This window comes from Peromyscus maniculatus, chromosome 23 (genome assembly GCF_049852395.1).
Source record: "Peromyscus maniculatus bairdii isolate BWxNUB_F1_BW_parent chromosome 23, HU_Pman_BW_mat_3.1, whole genome shotgun sequence".
In the NCBI taxonomy this organism is placed as follows: domain Eukaryota; kingdom Metazoa; phylum Chordata; class Mammalia; order Rodentia; family Cricetidae; genus Peromyscus; species Peromyscus maniculatus.
The window spans coordinates 51,767,637-51,787,558 of NC_134874.1; the positions used below are offsets into that span (position 1 = coordinate 51,767,637).

Below are 19,922 nucleotides of genomic sequence, written 5' to 3' on the forward strand. Positions count from 1 at the left end.
AAACAAAAGTATGGGCAGAGTGTCAGAGTAATGAGGCAGGAAAAGGCGGAATTCTTAAAAACGCCCTAGTACCCATGCTGCTACCAAAGTAAACTGAAGAACAGTTAAGTTTTACTAGGGAAGTATCTATTCTGAATAACACAAATACCATAATATACATGTGTGTGTTGAAAGGGGATTAATTTCTCAGGCAGACAAAACACTCCACTTGAAAAGTATTTAACTACAAATCCTCCAACCTGGATGAGAAAGTGGATGGAAACTGACAAATCCACAATTGAAGTTGGAGATGGGAGTCGACAGAACAAAAGGAGGGAAAGTCCAACAGCTTCACTTGCAAATGTTCGCTGTGTAATGGGATGTTGGTCAGGTTCACGGCCCGTGGCTTCAGTACACCATCAGCACTAGACCTCCATGATACACAGCAGCTCCCAATGCCACTAAGATGATGGAGAGATGATGGAGGGGTGATGGAGAGGTGGGAAAGATGGGTGCTGGGAGAGCAAAGTGCTTTACTGTTTTCTTTTTCTTTTTTATTATTGTTTATTTTTTATCTTATTTTTATTCCTTTTTTGTTTCCTTTGTGGCGGGACTCTACAAGAGGTCGGGGCAGATATGGAGGGTCTGGGAGAGGAGTGGGATTAGAGTGTACGGTATGAAATTCCCAAAGAATCAATAAAAAATACAATGCATACATAAAAAATTGACTTTCACTTTCTACCATTTGTTTATATGAACTAAACAATAAGAAGTTGTCAAATGAAGGAGATTTTAAACTTTTAAAAAACATGAACATATTGAATAATTCAGTGCAATTTTGCCATAGGGACAGAAGTTCCTATATAACAAGGCTTCAAGATGTTGTATTTGGAACAGAAAATTCCATTTAACTCCTGATATATCCATATGACAAGATTTGGTAATAAGAAAAATTTAAATTATAATCAAATTAAGTTTTTTTTACTGTAAAAAGAGAAAAGAAAGAATGAAAAGCAGAGAAAGTCATTAAGGGCAAGGAGAAAATGAACACTGCTGTCAATCAATTTCACTTGACAGACATTTACAGAATATCTCCTCAAATGACAGCTTAAGACAGCATTTCCAGAACACACAAGTCACTTTTCAACATACTCCACGTTACAAGCTACTAAACAGGTTTAAATAAACATAGAAGACCTGATATAAAGTGATGTGTGCAATCTGACTACAGGGAAATTAAAAGGCAAGTTAATAACAGAATAGTATCTTGATAATCCCCAATAAATGAAAATTAAATATTTCATTCTTAAAATAATCAATTAATTAAAAGAGAAAGTCATAGCGAAAGTAAAAGTATTGAAGTGGAAATAAAATATAATCAAATTTATGGAATAAGCTAAACCATGATTAGAAAAAACTAAAACATTAAATGATTTCATATGAAAGTGAATACATTTGGATTTTGTTTGTATGTTCTACAATAAGATGTCACTCTGTAGCAGTGTATCCAGTGCTATATGTGTAACCCACACTGTTCTCAAACTCATGGAATCCTGATTCCCAAGGGCTTGGATTATAGATATGAAATAATTAACACCTGAATTAGTAGATTGGTAACATGTTACTAATGGTGACATATATTGTATATAAATATTAAAGAAAGTGAATAAGAAGCCCCTAGTCAATTTTTTAAATTCAATCAATTGAAAATAAACATGACAAAGGTAAGAAAAAGACGTATATCTATACAATACTGCTAAATCTCTAGGCACACTAGCAAAGAAAAATGAAAGATTATTAGTTACTCACATAAGGAATGAGAAAGGGGATATTGCAGATCCCACAGGCCCCAAGATGAAGTAAAGAAATACGGAAAACGTTAAGCCCATAATAATCTGGATGAAAGCCTATAATTCTTTCAGAACTGCATCCTGCCATCCTGGATCTTCACTGAGGGCATCTCAGCCTCATGAGGACTCGGCTGTGAGGAGTCTCCAGGCTCTGAGAAGACGGCCTCACGAGACCTGGTCTAAGAGGAGACTGCTGTCAAGAAGGCAGGTTCGTCTTCACCTCAGTCTCCCCAGAACACGGGCTGTGAGGAAGTCCAGACTCTGAGGAGACCCTGAGCCTGGCCACCCTGGCCTGGGACTGCCCTCACCAGATGAACTCCACAGAACCCCTCCACAACGCCTCAGCACCTCCTCAGCATTTCCTTAACGTCCTCAAGTCTGAGCATGCTCAATGTCCCAGGCGGGAAGACCAAGGTGGAATGGGGGAGGTTTAGAGTCTCTGCCCGGATGCTCATTGGGCCGGAGTGCTTCAGGGGCGGGCTTAAGCCTCACATGCCATTTATGATTGGATGTGTTGCATGGGGCTCTATTTGGAGGCTGGCATTTTCTGGTGGGATGTGGCTTTGGTGGGAAAGGTCTGCAGTGTCTCAAAGGTCTGCGGTGTCTCAAAGGGACAGATATTGTGGAGCCTCTCAACACTGGGGTCTGCACATCGCAGACTTCCAGCTCAGCACAAGACAAGTGGGGCACTCAGGCCTTGGTAGTCTGCTCATCAATTACAGAGGGAAGCCTTGTGGTCAGAGCTGCACAACTACCATCCCATAGTTCTTGTTCTGTCTCACCTTGCCTCATCCTAGCCTCACATCCTCTTACCTTAGCAGAAAACCCATTTGGCCCTCTGGGAGGCCACGAGATTGTGCTGCTTTATTGCAAAGAGGAGAAAATTAAAATGACAACTAGATAGTCTCTTTCTCAAAATCACACAGCTGCTTGTTTGGGACAGGGACACTAGTCAAGTCAATTCCACAGACAGCTAGATTAGAGTTGACTTCTATTCCACAGAACTGGCTGTGTTTAGTCCCAGTGAGGAAGCAGTACCTAACAATGTTGATTTTGTATCAGGTCATCAGCTTGCGTTCCTGTGACTCGGCATGGACAAGGAACTTGCATCAGCAGGACTGCACCCTTATCATTCACCTGCCCAAGTGGTTTGATAAACATTTGGCATATAAAATGGCTTAGTGGCTCATGGCTGAGAAATGTCAAAAGCATATGTTTGAGTGATTTTATCATATCTAAGATAAGAACTGTCATACAAAAGAGAAAGGAGGAAAACAGTTTGTGTCCAGGAAAACAGATTTTATTTTAGTCTTACGGTGAGGATTGTCAAGTTGTGCCTCCTCTGTCTTCCATCAGGGTCACTTTTGGTCCTGAAGATTATAATAATGATCATCTGCGCTGGTTACCAGCACTGGTTACTGTGAGGAAAAGTCATGGCCATGACAAACCCCAGTATCAATATCAGAGCTTTATTAGGAGGAAGAGGGTTGGGGGGGAACAAGAGAACCAGGCCTGGGCAAGGAGAGAGAAAGATGGTGGGGGGGGGGTGAAGAGAGAGAACAGAACAGAACGAGAGGAAGTGAGGTCTGTGTCCGGTTCTTTAAGGTACAGATGAGCTTACAGAGCTACACCATGCATGCTAGATTTCGTGACCACACCAGGCATATGTAATCACCAGCACACACGGATATCTTAAGACACAAGACTCCAGACCCCATGTGTAGCTCCTGAACTATGCATGTTCGGTCATGCAGCTGAAGCCCAGCAAAATCCCAACAAAGGTGTTGTTGAATCAGTTGCCAAGATAGAGAAATGATTTGGGGCTGGGATAATTTTGAAAGGAGGCAGCAAGTTCCACCTTCATCAAAGTATCTATCTAGAACTTTGTTCGTGCAAACTTCCACTCAATATCAGTAGGACCCTATGAAAGACACAAGTGCAAGGTTTGAGACAGGAAACTAGAAAATAGACCTATATTTCATTTTAAGCTCTGCAGTTGCTTCTAGAGAGAGCAACCTGGCAGCAGCTATATAAACTCCAATTACATATACCTTATAAATGTAAGTACATAGATCTGACCATCCAGTTTGAGAAATACATTTTATTTGGTATGGTGGTGCATATTTCCAAAGCTACATCTTGGGAAGCTGAGGCAGGAGGATCATGATTTTGAGACTGGTCTTAGTGTGAGTGCCCTGCAGCTTTAAAAAATATAAAATTATTAAGTTCAACATAAATTGTATTTTTAAATTTGTTAATAAAATGAGATGCATACATTAAAGAAATGTGTTGTTTTATTTCTATTTATAATTTAATGTAATATTGAATGAGGTACTATTATCAATTGAATGCTATAAATCTATATATTATCAAAGTTGAGTTATGGGACACTAAAAGAATTGTTCCTCAAAAAAATTTCTTACCCAATCTATTTCTGAGTTCATAACATTGCATCCCAAATTCAGGATGTTGCTCACTGGAACACCAGGTTTTGTGTTTTCTCTTCTGGATTGCCTATTTGCTATGGCCTTGTATTTTTTCACTGTTGGAATTACAATACAAACTACTACTGAAAGGGAAAAATCAGCAGCCCTCTTGAGAGACGCTCTCTCGCCTCCCTCTTCTAAAGATATTTGCTGACAAGCAGTTTTAGAACTGACCGGAGACTGAACTTATAGGAAAATAGGACTGAAACAATAAATCTGAATGTATATATCCTGGGCTCAGCAAAAACAGAACATAGGGCATAAAATTTATGTCTGTAGATACCCTGCATCCTGTTAGCCATCAGTAACCTCATAGTTACCTTATAGTTCAGCCAGTAACTTCAAAAAACTACCTCACCTGAGCCTCCCTGTACAATCCTGAGATATGTAACACTCTGCACATAAACTTTTCCTATATAAAACCCTTAAAGTGAGTGCTCAGGGCCGCCCCCCTCTACCAGCTGTGTTAAGTGTTGGACACAGACCAAGCCCGGGCATACTTTGCTATTAATAAACCCCTGTGTGCTTGCATTGGATATCGGCTCTGTGGTGGTCTTGTGACACGGGCACAACATTTGGGGGCTTGTCCTGGGTCCTCCGCTACCCCCAGACCCTGATCTGAGGGTTTCCTAACTGGCCAGTAAGTTTCTGTGTCTTTGTTTGTCCTTGTCTTTGTGTGACTCTGTATGTTCGTTTTCTGAGGCATGCTAGATCTGTGAAATGGTCCAGCAATGGTCAATGCCAGTGGCAGCCAGTGGACGCACTGGAACCAGGATCACAGGATTTCAGAAGAAATTCTGGACCCTGTTAATGGGGCTGTGGTAGTCCCAAGGTCTGTTTAACTGAGGACAGAGAGCCTCGAGTCTGGAAGATTTTTGGTGTGGCTGAGCCTGGAGGGTCGCTCCCTCCAGAGCACATCAGGCTGTCATTGTTCTTGGAACTTTGTTGGTTGTCTCTTGGGGTAAAGTTTTGTGTGTGCCCTTGGTCTTGTGTGTAATGTGTTCATTGCTCTCATTGTTGACTTGACTAAGATGGATGCCATGGGACAGTCTCCCTCTTCCTCCCTGGACTTTCACCTAGCATACTGGAAGGATGTGTGATCCACTGCTCACAATAGAATGATAGATTCACCAGGGGAAGTTTGTCACCTTTTGCGGTGCAGAATGGGCCTCTTACAATGTTTACTTGGCCTCCTGAGGGAACCTTTGATGCTGGCCAAGGAAGAGCTCCCCATGATTCCCACAAACCCTGCCCTAGGGGGAGGACCAGCTGTGAAGGTACACAGAGGCAGAGAGGAGAAACTCCTGATCCTGGTTAGATTGCCCTTCCCATAAGAGCTACTGTTCCCCTTGGTCAAGGTGGGAATCAACCCTTTCACCACTGGCCCTTCTGGCACTTATGTCTATGTAAATGTTTCTTGTTTCTGTCTACTAGCTTCCCTTGTTGCTATCAGGCCCACAGCACAGGCAGGTGAGGGAAGCTCATCAGCAGGGCCACATGCTGGGTGCTTATCACTTGCTGGCCCCTGGGAAGGTCTGAGACTGGGTCCTCCCCAAGAAAGCAGGGAGGTGAATTGCCAGAGCAGGCAAACCCTGCAGGAGAGGCCCTGGGTGGGTGGGCAGATGCCTCCCTCACAGGAGCTTGGAACATTCTCAGGGCCAGGATGGGCAGGGCTGGTATTAGCCTACAGGAGAGGCTCCTGTGGCTCTCACAGAAGACTGAAATGCATTCTCTCTACAGGCAGGCAGAGGTGGGGGAGATAGGGGCGCTTGGGAGTTTACTGCCTGCACACTCTGAATCTAAATCCCCCTCCCTTCCTTCCTAAGCCAAGTTCATCATTAGCTTCCCATGTTAAACCTCCTCTGTCCTGGTAATGCTTAGAAAAAATGTTAAAGATACATTATGTTTTAAAAAATTATGATTTTGTTTTCGCATACACACACAAAATACATGGATTTTGGTCATTTCAGTTCAATGGGTTACAAATACTTGCCATCATTTAAGAGAATTGATTACAAATTATTATTGGTTAAGATAAGAAAAAACTGTATCAAATTCCAAGTAGAGGATAACTCAATGAATTAAACAGAAAAAAAAGATATTTTAAGATGTAACATTTTTATAAAAATTTAGAGGCTTAAGTATGTCATTAGAGACTGAATACATACTGTACTGGGTCTGAGGAAGTAGTTTAAGATATAAAAATATGAAACTTTAAATTTTAAATAAGTTATGAGATTTGAATATAAATAAAGTTTATATGGGATCTAAGGTATAAATGTTTTAGGTATGGGAATATAAAAAGAATGTTTTGGGAAGAAGGAACGTATATGAAATGCAAGTTATTAGACTATGTAAAAGCAAGTTATAAAAGTCTGAGGATAAAAAGGCCTAAGTAATGATAAAAAATGATTTGAGATGTATAAAAAATAAAACATGTTCTGGATTTCTTTCTCTTGCTATTCTGTTGTTATACTGAGACTCCAAAGGTTTATAGTTTTAAAAATGACTGTCTACTCTGCAGCTATGGATAAAAATGTGGCCACAGGTATGTTTGGTTTTGAATGTCTGAGTTTGCATGTCCTTTGTATTAAGGAATACATGCTAATACTAGTCATCTGGCTATCCAGGTACTAGTTTAAAGCATAAACTGTTAACTCTTATGTAACAATAAGGTATTAAAAAAGAAATAAAACAGAACCTGAGAGGTCCATTTGACTAATATATCTACAGGATAACAAATTGACTTGGTTATTGTTACCAAACTTGGAGATGTTTTCAAGATTAGGCCTAGATTTGTTTAGCTCAGATATATTTAATAGACAATGGTCCTCAAACCTGTCAAAGATCTGATGAATATGCCATTTAAATTATTTGATAAAAAGCTTACTAGCTCACTAGAACAAACAGAGACTCCCAGCTCCTAGCTTTAACTCCCAAGGTTTCCAAGAAGACATGGAACAAGGACAAGATGACACCCAGACTCAACTCCAGCTGCCAGGGATCTGGCCTAGAATGGACATATGAGACACTGACAAGATAAGCTCAGTCTTTCCCAAAGTTGCCCCTACACAGAGAACTTTAACGATATAGGCCCAGCAGCCAAGACTGATGCTGTCCTGACACCTGTCCTGCCAAGACTATGAAGACTACAGGAGCCTGGGATGATGGCAGTCTGGGCAATGGATAGTCTCTGCCATTCTTTAATAGATTTGGAAGTCTGTACTCAGGTAAAATTCATCCTTCTCAGATCTCTGATGGCATTGACGATTAGGTAGCTACAACTTTGTCAGCTTAGCAACATCAGGCAACCAGAGTCTTCCACGGGGTTGCAGCCACCTTATTAATTCGTTGAACAATGAATAAATAATTAAAGCTACTAGGTCTCCTGAAAAACAAAGAAAGAGGCAAACAGGTTTGCCTTACAAGCTTCATATTAAGGGACAAACAGGTTTTAAACATAATTTGAAGTGGCTGTTCTTATAAAAGATACTACAAAATTTCTTTCCTTTACCATACTGTCATTGCATTAAACCTTAAAAAGGTCAGAATTTAACATTAATAGAATTCTGATAAGATAATAGAGCAATAACTGCTTACTGTTTGAATTATGAGCTCAAGATTTTGGATTTCTTATGGTTATCTTCTGATTATAGACTTACAGACGGATACCTGTTACCTGCTTTTTCTACAATATGTATTTCACTACTGATTGATAAAACCAATATATTTACTAAGGCTGTGGGCCTAAAATTTCCAAATAAGTTAACTTTTGTCTCTAGTCTACATCTGTTTCAGTGGGCTTCCATTTGGCTGGCAGACAGATCCAGGCATCAGCTACTGACTTCAAACTGTGACACATGGACTTGCTGAAAGCTGACATAGACCAATCCAGCCAATATAAATGCTGTTTCTTCAGCTGGTCAATGAAGCAGATGCTTCTAAATCCCCTCCTTGCTTTTGACTAACATTCTGGCTTTCCAGGACCCTGAAAACAACGTCCCAACATCAGCAGGAAGTAATTACAGAAACGAAAACATCTCCTTCTGGAACATTAGATAGAAAAAAGAAATTCTTGTCACAGAGAACCTGAGATAAAATAATAACTGGTCCCTATTTTAATTTCCATGTTCCTTCAGGATAAGGAACTCTGTCAGCCAATACAGGGCTTTTGGCCCTTCTGCTTCTGCTAATTACTGTTGGCTCTTACATCATTGAAGTCTTATCTAAACAATCATTCCTGTTTGGATGCCACTAAACTGATGATGCTAGAATCCCTCACCTTGCTTTCTGAGGTCATGTTACAGAATAGGCTAGGGCTAGACCTCCAAGTCTGACAACAAGGGGGACTGTGTGCAGCCCTGGGAGAGAAATGATGTGTTTATATAGATCAATCCGGGCTGGTTAAGGACTCTCTGGCCAAAGTAAGAAAAGACCTCAACAAGTGAAAGAGGGACAGGGAAGCTGGCCAGGGATGGTTCGAATCTTGGTATAACAGGTCCCCCTGGCTAAGAACTCTACCCTCCATTCTCTTGGGACCCCTACTGCTCCTAGCCCTCATATTAACCTTTGGGCCTTACCTCGTAAACAAGCTGAAGCAGTTCATCAGAAAAAGTTTGGAGACCACCAAAATAATGGTGCAAAAGACTCAAACTCAATATGAGATCCTCAACCAAGATATAAAAATGGGCCATTAGACTTAAGGTACATATTTGCAAACTAGGTATTGACAACCCATGACTGGGTGTCCTCGAGTTACTAGGAGAGGAGGGAATTTAAGGGAAAAATCAGTAGCCCTCTTGAGAGATGCTCCCTCCCCCTCCTCTAAAGGTATTTGCTGACCAGCAATTTTAGAACTGACCAGAAGTTGAACTAGTGGGAAGATAAGGCTGGATAATAATAAATCTGTATATCCTGGATTTGGTAACACAGGATATGGAGAGTAATGGACTCAACTGACCAGAAGTTAAACTCATGGGAGAATAGGATAGGAACAATAAATCTGAATGTATATATCCTGGGCTCAGCAAAAGCAGGACATAGGGAGTAAAAAATTTATGTCTCTGTAGATACCCTGCATCCTGTTAGCCATCAGTAACCTCATGCTTATAGTTCAGCCAGTAACTTCAAAGAACTACCTCACCCCTAGGCCTCTCATCCAATCCTTAGATATGTAACTCTCTGCACATAAATCTTTCTTATAGAAACTCCTTGAAGTGAGTGCTCAGGGCCATCCTCCTCCACTTGCTGTGTTAAGTGTTGGCCTTGGACAAAGCCCCGGCTTGTTTTGTTATTAACAAACCCCTGTGTGCTTTATTCAGATATTGGCGCTGTGGTGGTCTTACTTGGGGGGTACAACACACTGAATCCAATTTTCACATTGGTGGATTTAAAAGGCAATCTGATATATTAGCCTATGTCTCTGCTCCCAACTCTTAGATCTGGTTCCTGTGGATTAAGTGCCAAGAAGGTATTGGTATTTAAGGAAAAAAATCAACAAACGGCTAGACAGCTGTTAAATTAAAATTTTTATTAAAAATTGATATTTTGGTAAATGAATTCCATCCAGGGTTGGTGGTACATGCCTTTACTTTAATCCTAGCACTCAGAAAACAGAGACAGGAGCATCTCTGTGAGTTTGAGTACAATTTGAGTACAGATTTATATAACACGTTCCTGGCTAGCCAGGACTACATAATAAAACCATGACTCAAAAATAAATGAGAAAATAAATAAAATATTAAATATAAATTATTAACAATTTTGGAAAACCATCTCTCACGAGAATTTTAGCAGTTTCTGGTACTTACCTACATTTCTGAGGAAGGTGGTAACATTAATACAGGGAATTTCTCTAATATTGTGTGATTAGACTTGTTTACAAATACTTTATAAAAGAAGAAAATATAGCAATACAAAAATCATACATGGTTAAAAGATCCACTTAGAGGTATAGGATAGAAAAGAGCTCAAACTGTGCCACATTATGGGATGCCTTATAAGCCCCACCTCCCAGAAGCAAGAAACATGGAGGTGTGCCCTTTCTCCTTTGATACCCGGGACAAAGAGTGCCACTTGCTCCAGAAGGAGAAAATAAAAGAAATGCAGAAAGAGGAGGTGCCCAAGTTCAAGGCCCTTCCTGTGCCCCATTTTGACACTATTAACTTGCCAGAGAAAAAGGTAAAGAATGTGACTCAAGCTGAGCCTTTGTCCCTGGAGACAGACAAGAGGGGTGCCTATAAAGCTGAGATGTGGAAGCAAGAGCTAGAGGAAGAACCGAAGCAGCAGAAGGAAGCAGCTTGCTTCAAGGCTTGTCCAAACACGGTTGTCTTCCAGGAGAGCTTTGTTCCCAGGAAAGAGAAGAAATCAGCAGGCAGTAAGGACTACCACACCCTCCTTCTACTGGACAGTCTCATGAACAAACTCCTCTTCATCCTTCAGAGCCCCTCTTTTAGGTTACTATACCATACCTACCTCAAGATGCAGGTTTTCTTATAGCTTTTTTATATGCCCTTCATTCTAGTTAAGTCTTTTCCGAATGTGTCACTTCCCCATCCATGTTTGAACCTTTCCACTCTGAGCATTTCCCCTCTCTACCTTGATTTTTTACCTGTATCCACCTGCCTCACGAGTCCATCCCCAATGGCCTGTCTCTAATTACCTGGCTTCCACATGTACTCCAAAACACACAAAAGAAAATATTCAAAGCCAGGATATCTGTGTGAGCGACAGTACAGTGTTTGTCTTAATGAGGCAGGGACTTGTGTACTCCTGGATGGCCTTTTACTCACTGTGTAGCAAGGATGACCTAGAACTTCTGATCCTTCAGCCTTCGCCTCCCATGTCTTTCAATTACAGACAGGCAGCACCATGCCCTATTGTGTGAGTACTGAGGATGGCGCCCAGGACCATGTGCATGCTAGGTAAACAACCGACCCATTGACCTTCATCCCTAGGCTAAGGAAGAAACATACAATAGGAAGAAAAAAATGTATTTCAACACTAAGTTTATCATGTGTATTTTTTGAGGCTGGTCTTTACTATGATGCCCAGGATGATCTCAAAGCCCCGAGTTCAAGGGTTAAACCTGCCTGGGCCTCCTGAGTAAATGACACTGTGGGTGTGCACCTCCACGTGAAATGTGTTTCTTGAGCAGATTCTTGGCATGGCTCCTCTGCACATCCATCTCCGTGAGAATTCATAGAAAATGCTGCTATGTATAGGAAAGAGTGGATGGATGGGGCCCCTGCTGGAAAGGTGGCCACAACTTCCCACTGACGTATGAACCCAATCTAGAACCTTCATTTACCTGAAACTGCCTCTAGAGCTGATGATATTTGACAAAATACCAGGACCTGAATGTTCAGGATGATGTTCTCATCCTTAAATTTCACCCCATACATAAATGGATTTAATATGAGTGACTATGGCACATAATGTCACCACCCAGACATAGGAATCCTGGAATAATTCAGTGAAAGGAGGAACACTCATAACCAAATACTTCCTTGAAATGCTCAGAGCAGCAAAGTTTTCTTCTACTTTGGGAACTTTGCAAATAGCTAGAAGAAGACTCAGCCGAAGGGTTGCTATCTATACCAGTGTTGAAGACCACTCAACAAATAAAATACTGGAAAACTGAATCCAAAACCCCCCCAAAAAATATCCACCATGACCAACTAGGCTTCATCCCAGGGATGCAAGGGTGGTTCAACAAACAAAAATCTGTCAATGTAATACAACACTTAAACTGAAAGAAAAAAAATATGATCATCTCATTAGATGCTGAAAAAGCCTTTGACAAAATCCAACACCCCTTCATGATAAAGGTTCTAGAGAGATCTGGAATACAAGAAACATACCTAAATATAATAAAGGCAATTTACTGCAAGCTGACAGTCAACATCAAATTAAATGGAGGTAAACTCCAAGCGAGTCCACTAAAATCAGGAAAAAAAACAAGACTGTCCACTCTCCCCATATTTATTCACTATAGTACTTGAAGTTCTAGTTAGAGCAGTAAGAAAACAAAAGGAGATCAAGGGGATACAAACTGAAAGGAAGAAGCCAAACTTTCCCTATTTGCAGACAATATGATAGTATACATAAGTGACCCCAAAAATTTTACCAGGGAACTCCTATAGCTGATAAACTCCTTTTAGTAATGTGGCAAAATACAAGATTAACTAAAAAAAAAAATCAGTAGCCCTCCTATATACAAATGATAAATGGGCTGAGAAAGAAATCAGAGAACTATCACCCCTTACAATAGCCACAAATAATATAAAATTCCTTGGGGAAATTCTAACTAAGCAAGTGAAAGACCTGTATGATAAGAACGTTAGGTCTCTGAAGAAAGAAATCAAAGCAGGTATTAGAAAATGGAAAGATCTCCCATGCTCATGGATAGGTAGAATTAACAGTAAAATTGGTAATCTTACCAAAAACAATCTATAGATTCCATGCAATCCCCATCAAAATCCCAATACAATTCTTCACAGACTTGGAAATAACAACACTTAACTTCATATGGAAAAACAAAAAAACCTGGGCTGGAGAGATGGCTCAGAAGTTAAGAGCACTGGCTGTTCTTCCAGACGTCCTGAATTCAATTCCCAGAAACCACATGATGATTTATCACCATCTGTAATGAAATCTGGTGCTCTCTTCTGGCCTGCAGGGATATATGCAGGCAGAACACTGTATGCATAATAAATAAATAAATAAATAAATAAATAAATAAATAAATAAATAAACATTTTTAAAAAGAAAAACAAAAATCCCAGGATATCTAAAAGAATCCTGTCTAATAAAGCAACCTCTACAGGCATCATGATCCCCGACTTCAAGCTCTATGATAGACCAAAGTAAGAAAAAACAGCTTGATACGGGCATAAAAACCGACATGGGGACCAATGGAATCAAATTGAAGATGCTGACATTAGCACACACACCTATGAACATGAGATTTTTGACAAAGAAGCCAAAATTGTACCATGGTAAAAGGAAATCATCTTCAACAAATGGTGACGGCATAACTGGATGTCAACATGTAGAAGATTGAAAATAGATCCATATCTGTCACCATGCACAAAACTCAAGTCCATGTGGATCAAAACCTCAACATAAATGCAGTTACACTGAACTTGATAGAAGAGAAAGTAGGAAGTACTCTTGAATGCACTGGCACTGGAGACCACTTCCTAAATAAAACACCAGGAGCACAGACACTGAGAGCAAGAATTAATAACTGGCACCTTCTGAAACTGAGATTTTTGTAGGGCAAAAGACACAGTCAATAAGACAAAACAACAGCCTACAGAATGGGAAAAGATCTTCACCAACCCCACATCTGACAGAGAGCTGATCTCCAAAATACATAAAGAATTCAAAAAGCTAGACATGAAAATACCAAACAATTCAATTAAAAAATGGACTACAGAGCTTAAGAGAAAATTCTCAATAGAAGAATCTCAAACGACTGAAAGAAAAGGAATTGCTCAATATTCTTAGTCATCAGGAAGACTAAGAATATTAAATAATTAATAAGAATAATTAAAACTATTCTGAAATACCATCTCACACCTGTCAGAATGGCAAAGATCAAAAACACTGAAGACAGCTTATGCTGGAGAGGATGTGGATCAAAGGGAACACTCCTCGACTGTTGGTGGGAATGCAAACTGATACAGCCACTTTGGAAATCAGTATGGCTGTTTCTCAGAAAATTGGGAATCAATCTAACTCAGGACTCAGCTATACCACTCTTGGGCAAATACCCAAGGAATGCTCAATCTTACCACAAGGACACATGCTCAACTATGTTCATAGCAAAATTGTTCTTATTAGAAAAAACCTGGAATCAACCTAGATGGCCCTCAACTGAAGAATGGATAAAGAAAATGTGGTAGATACACAGTGGAATACTACTGAGTTGTAAAAATAAATAAATAAATAAATAAATAAATAAATAAATAAATAAATAAATAAATAAATAACATGGAACGTACAGGCAAAAGAATGGAACTAGAAAATATTATCCTGAGTGAGGTAACCCAGACTCAGAAAGACAAACATAGTATGTACTCACTTATAAGCAGATATTAGATATAAAGTAAATGATAACCAGACTACAAATCACAGCTCCAGGGAAGCTAGGAATCAAGGAGAATCCTAAGAGGCATGTATGGATCACATTGGGAAAGAGAAGCAGAGGAGATCCCAATGAGAATGAGGGGGGCAATAGAGGATGGGGATGGGGGATGAGAACATCAAGGAATGGGGTGGTTGAGTTGGGGAAGGGATGGAGTGGGAGAGCAATGAAAGAGATGTCTTGAGAGAGGGAGACATTATGGGGTAAGGGAGAAACCTGGTGTTAGGGAAATTTCCAGGAATCCATGAGGACAACCACAGATTAGACTACTATCAACAGTGGTGAGGGTGCCTTGACTAGCCTACCATGGTAATCAGATTGGTGAATACCCTAATTGTCATCATAGATCCTTCATCCAGTAACTGATAGAAGCAGATGCCAAGATCCATAGCCATGCACCAGGCCAAGGTCTGGGAGTCCAGTGGAAGAGAGGGAAGAGGAACTAATGAGCAAGTGGGATCAACATCATGATGAGGAAATCTACAAAGACAACTGAACCAAGCCCAAAGGAACTTAGGAACTTTGGACCGTCAGCTGTGGAACTTACATGGGACTGGACTAGACCCTCTGCATACAGGAGACAGTTTTATTAGCTGGGTCTGTGTGAGGGGCCCCTTGCAGTGTGGTCAGGATCTATCCCTAGTGCATGAGTTGTCTTTCTGGACCTATGGTCAGACACTTTGCTCACCCCTGATAAACCAGAGAGAGGCTTGGTCCTGTCTGAACTGAATGTACCAGGCTTAGCTGTCCCCCTACAGGAGAACTATCCCTGTTGGGGGAGGGTATGGGTGGACATGGCAGTGGTGGAGAGCAGGAGGGATGAGAGTGAGAATCTGCTTTTGGTATATAAAATGAATTTAAAAAATCTAAAAACTCAAATGCTTCAGATTCCTGCTCAGTGGTCATCATTACTAGAGTCCTTTTGATGGGAAGGAGGATCTCTCCTAGCACCACAGTTCTTCTATAACCTCCATCTATACCTTACTCCTCACTAAAGAAACAAACTAATACAACAAGGAGAGATACAGGAATCAGAGGTAAACTTAAAAGTCCAAGTGATGCAACTAGGCAACATGATCTGAGAACCAATGGGTAAATATTGTCTAGTATTGTAACCAGGAGAATTCACTGATGAATCCAGTAATCTAAAGAAATAGCTGTCATGAACCACAAGTATTCCAGTAGTCCCTAAAACTGAGGGAAGGCATTCTTTCAAATCTTTTCATAAAATAAACATGTTTCATAAAGCCCTTACTCTATAACCAAGTAAAGACACATTGAAAGAGACAAGTATCTGGCAGGGTCCTTGACTAAGAGCATGAGACTATCCTCCATGAGAGTACCAGATGCTTTAATTCATACTCAATGACACATTAAAAAGACCATTCATGATCAAGATGCCTTTGCTATGAACACAAGAATCAAAGAACGTACAAATATTAACAAAGATCATAGCATAGTCACAACATTAAGTGGACATAGTCACCCATGAACAGGAATGAAACGTCCCTGCCGGGGACAAACATGGAACTAGAGAAAGTTTCACCACAAACAATCCACTTTCACAAACACAAAAATATTAATTTTTGTCTAGCTCTGGACACATTCAGACAAGGGGACAAGTTTTTGTATTTTGGGAAGTAATAATCACATGACATGAGCAGGGAGGTGGCATGGAGCTGGTGAATGTTACCAGAGTTTACTACAGGAGGACTATGAAGTCCTGAACAAATTCCTCATTGTGTACATCCACACCACCAAAGTATAAAATAAGCCAGAACACAGCTCACAATGACAAAGAAATGACTTTGAAAAAATGGAAAATCTCAGTGAAGAAGTAGAAATACAGGCAAATTTTAAAACAAAAAGTAATAAAGATCAATCGATAAAAGCCGAGCACAAAACCTAAACAGAAAACTCACTTTCCCAAGATCCATCTGGTTGGGAAAGTTCAAGTCTATGAGAAATGACTGAGTCCAACTGTTCATCCACCAACCAACTCCTTACCTATAGTACAAGGACAAAACCCAGTCCCATGTAGTATCTTATATGGACTGGTATCTAACTTGCCTCACAGCGAGTCCTTGTGATGTCACATGCAATGGGCCAATCACGGCTCAAGAAAACCAACAGTATTTTGTATTTGTTGTTGTTTCCTCCTCTCCTGTTCCATCCTGAACAACTACACTAATTCGTCTCATGGCTGTGATCAAGTAGCTTTAAATGATTTACTTATGAGAGGGGAGCTTCTTTTACCTCAGATTTACAAGTTCATAAGGAAACATAATGTGGAATATCGTAGGATGTACATCAGGTGTGTGATATACTTGTTTACATGACATTTTCATCCTCTGTTCCTCCAATCACCTAAGATTCTCTGGTAGGTCCTGTCTGCATGGATTGTGTACTGTGTCTTCAAGCGCATGATCTGGTGGGGACAAGTATACAAACCTATGTGACAGTGGTGACATTGCACATCACATCCCTTTCATGGACCCTTGCTTCTTCAATATGAATAAATATAACAGAATAACTTACTTATGATGATGGACTGGAGAAACTTTGAGCTCTGCAAGGTAGTGGACACAGCTGTATTAACTGCTTCCAGCTGAATGAATGAGGGGGTTTTATGGAATTTCATTTCAGCACTTACTTTCCTTAGGAATTTTGCCTTTTACAGACTGAGCTCACCATACCTACTTACAGGGTCAAGGCTTTTATGTTGACATTTACCGTGGTGAGTTTACAGTAGAGCAGAGTTCCTGCCACTGTGATGCTCAGAATCTCACAGCACATCAACATCTCTTGACTCTGGTGGTCATGAGAATTAAGTCCTCACTGGGAGTTTGTCAGTTCCTCTGTCTCTGACATGTCCATGTCTTCACTAAGTACCATTAGTGAAAACTTTAGCAAGTTTCTGTAGTCAGCAAGAGTCTTTCACCTTCTAAGTGTCCTGTCCCTTAGCCAGGCTCCTTCTACTTTTCTGTCTCTTACTCCCATCAGTTAACTCTGAAAGCATGGGATGCATGACCACCCCTGATCATGTTCAGGAATGTCTGTGTTTAGACTCCTTTTCATTGTGCTTGTTGATTGCAAGAATTTTCCAATGCACTTTTGGGATGCATGAACTCAGCACTGGTCACTTGTGGAAAAGGGTAGAGAGAGAGAAGGCATGACAGGGACCAGAGCCTGGTTTCTGCTGGGTATGGAGGAGAATCAGATTCAAGCAGGATGGCAGGAATAGTCAGGGAAGATGGAATCCTGATTCAAGGGAAGTGTTTGGGTGGGAGCGGCACCTCCACCCCTGGCACCCTGGCATCCCTACACCCAAAGAGATTGGGATGTTTGGAAGGACTCTGGTAGAAGATCCACCTCAACTTTCCTCCGGTCTCTTTCCCCAAACTCGCCCCTTCAATGCCCACCAAACACAGCTCCTCCCCCAGAGAGGCTCAAGACCACTCTGACGGTATATAAGCAGCATCCCTGAAAACGGACACTTGGTTCTTCTGACCTCTTGGCCCTGTCTCCTTTCTGAGGGGCTGGGAATCGCCCTGGAAATGTTTTACCCATTAAACCTGGGCTTTTCCAATTCGGCCTGATTCGGTTTGTTGTGACTGGCTCAGGGCCTCTTGGTGGGAAAACACCCCTCTCCCAACACCTGCTCTCCACCAAACCGAGATTGGCTCCCAGTTAGGTAAGTTTCCTTTTCAAGTTATTGCCTAGGAGGCCTAGGGCCTCTTCATTTTGGGGGGTGTCCTGCCAAATATGTGGCTGCAACCAGGTCCCCAACCCATTCCAGAGAAAGGGCTGCCTTTGCTCTGCCCATCCTGTCCCAGAGCGAAGGGCTGCCTTTGTTCCATGAGACCCCCTTCTCCAGAAGATATTCTGTTGAAGTGAATTTCCCCCACACACCCATTTTTTTGACCTAAGACTTACCACAGTGGATGCATTCTGCTAGGCTTCAGGTCCCCGACACACACTTGAGAAATGGCACTTGCCATTCAAAGCCTGATGCCCAAACAACCCTGTAGGGTCTTTCACAAAATCTATTCAAGTTGGGGCTATTTGATATAATTGAACAGAACTGCTCTCATCCATGGTTTTTGGGTTTTGCATTCCTGCCCTCCCTACAGGGGCCAAAGTGTCACAGCAGGGTCCATTCACTGCTGGAGACAATAGCCTCCCCCTTCCCCTAAACTCTACCTACCCAACCCCCTCCTCTGGGGCCACAAACCTAAGACCAAATTCCTCCTTACCTTCCTTCCTGTCCTCCTCTGCCCCCACTGCTCCCCCTATCTCCCAATGCCTCAAACTACACACTGGCCTAACTCCCCCAAATCTTCCCAGGTTTCTTCTTATTCTTGGTCTCACCAGACTCCTGCCTTCGCACCCATTTCATTTCTCAGTCAGTGCCAGATATTAGAAAGAAATGTTAAAAGGCTGGGGAGGATCCCCAAACTCCCCCACAGGAATTGGTGAAAATGGCTTTTAAAGTTTTTAAAGCTTGAGAATGACCACTGAGTCAACCCCACAGACAGAGCTGTAACAGAATAGGCTCCAAGCCCATGCCTTAGCAGCTTCTCTGAGGACACCAGGGCCCCCACAAGGGGTACAAGAGAAGTCAGCCATGAGGCCCCATCCTGCTGGAGCTCAGCCCAAATCAACCACCAAAAACTTGCTTCAAATGCGGCAAGCAGGGCCACTAGTCATGGTATTGCCCTGACCCCTGGCCATCCAGGAGGCCATGCCCTGTCTGCTGACAGCCTGGGCACTGGAAATGCCCCCATGCAGGCTCATCCTGGCAACTGAGAATTCCTAAGCCTGGTGGAGAACTGACACAGTCTAGACCTGCTGACTCCCATTGCGCTCTCCAAGCCTAGGGTGACGCTGCAGGTAACAGGTAAATCCATTGACTTTCTTCTGGACACAGGAGCTACCTAGTCTGTTTTGACATCTCACTCGGGTCCTACAGTTCCCTCACCAATTTCCATCACAGGGGTAGACAGGAGTCCTTCCTTTCTACTTGAGACCCTGATACTTCCCTGCATTCTTACAGGGAATCACACCCTTCTCACACCCTTTTCTGGTCATACCTGCTTGCCCTGCACCTCTGCTTGGTCGCAATATTCTCAGCCTTTTGGGGTCATACTCACCTTGGCCCCCACACTCTCTTGAATATTTCACAGGCCCATTCACCGGGGTCCTCCACATATGTCAGCCTCTGCACCAATTTCGAGGACACCAACTAGGTGAGGGTTGGCAGGCAGGCTTCACTCACATGCCCACACATAAAGAACTCAGTTATCACCTAACTATGGCTGACACCTTTATCCTCCGGAAATGTTGAGAAGGGCAATGGACTCATCAAACAACAGCTCACCAAGCTCTCCATTGTACTCAGGTTATCTTGGCCCTTCCATCTCCCCATTGCCCTTACCCACCTCCAGGCCACCC

The 19,922-nt window shown here is 41.7% G+C and overlaps 1 protein-coding gene across 4 annotated transcripts in view; it reads right to left on the reverse strand.

Annotated features, from left to right (window-relative positions):
• The window catches only part of LOC121826529 (cytochrome P450 3A25-like), a 319,487-nt gene that overhangs the window by 63,239 nt on the left and 236,326 nt on the right, over window positions 1-19,922 (reverse strand). For 2 of the 4 annotated variants that reach the window (XM_076560749.1, XM_076560751.1), the window contains exon 2: window positions 1,789-2,116. The gene's annotated coding sequence lies outside the window, so the exon portion shown is untranslated. Of the gene's footprint in view, window positions 1-1,788; window positions 2,210-19,922 lie in introns of those variants that run through there. The other 2 variants (XM_076560752.1, XM_076560750.1) reach the window with 1 other exon arrangement.